The sequence below is a fragment of the Capricornis sumatraensis genome, chromosome 2 (assembly GCF_032405125.1).
Source record: "Capricornis sumatraensis isolate serow.1 chromosome 2, serow.2, whole genome shotgun sequence".
NCBI lineage: Eukaryota > Metazoa > Chordata > Mammalia > Artiodactyla > Bovidae > Capricornis > Capricornis sumatraensis.
Window position 1 is genome coordinate 167047666 of NC_091070.1, and position 1185 is coordinate 167048850.

Consider the following 1185-nt stretch of genomic DNA (forward strand, 5'->3'; position numbering starts at 1 on the left):
TAGATCTGAGGATTGTTCTAATTACCAGTGCTATGATTCAACTTTTCAGAAACCTTAACCTATGAACTTAAATATATCATATATACACATCTCTTACATGCACATTTGGGGAAAACAAAATCTGAACAGCTGAATACTAAAGAGAAGTTCATTTTGGGGAATTCCTTAGTGGTCCAGTGGTTAGGACTCTGCTTGGGGAACTAAAATTCCACAAGCCACACTGCATGGCCAAATAAAATTTAAAAATAAAAGTTTATTTTTACTTATAAAACAGTATCCCAGTGCTGACTTCAGTTGTATATTAATTGGCATAACACAGAGAAGATTATTATAGCCCTTGCCCAAGGAAACATGCATATTCATAAGGCATTTTACATTTTTTAAAAAGATAAGAGGGGAATTCCCTGGAATTCCAGTGGTTAGGAGTCTGAGCTTTTACTGCTGAGGGCCCAGGTTCATGGTTGGGAAAGTAGGATCCCACAAACCACCCTGGCATGGCCCCCCCCAAAAAAGATAAATATGTGAAGTGATGGATGTATCAATTAGAGGGGAGTAATAGTAATCCTTTCACAACGTATACATATATCAATTTTCACAATGTACACTTTAAGTATCTTACAATATTGTCAATTATATCTCAATAAAGTTAAAAAGCAAAGCATCTCATTTTTCATCTACAAAAAAGGACTTTTTTGTGAGAATTTTTTCAAAGGAATACTTTACTTTTAGGATAAAGTAGTGGGAATTGTTCTGTTTACACATGCTCCCTCAGTATATGCTTTCACAATGTTAAAAGTAAAAGCAACACTGGGAAATGAGGAATTTATGTGATTTTTATTCTTTTCTAGAGTTTCTCCTCTCACAGGTAGCTAGAGAAGGCATCATAGTCACCTGGTAAACTTAATTGGCTGGTCAGAGAGGTAGTCTGTGGAAAAGTGAAACCAACAGCTCCTCAGGGTAAGACAAGCACTAGAGAGAAAAAAAAAAAGATGCAGCACAGAGGTAAGGCAGGAGAGGAGAGGATAAGCTGCTGCTTTCCCAAACTATTAGACTCTGGCAAGACTGCAATAAGCTTATTATTTGGCAAGTTTGTTTAGCTCTCCAACTGTTTATAACTCAATAAAATGATTTATTTTAAATTTAAAACAGTACCTAACCTTAACTATGAAATATCTTTATGGGCTG

General features: G+C 35.6%; 1 pseudogene; it reads left to right on the top strand.

The window, feature by feature from the left end:
* The first annotated feature begins 284 nt into the window (after positions 1-284).
* LOC138074708 (U6 spliceosomal RNA) lies at positions 285-381 on the top strand (annotated as a pseudogene).
* Positions 382-1185: the final 804 nt, after the last annotated feature.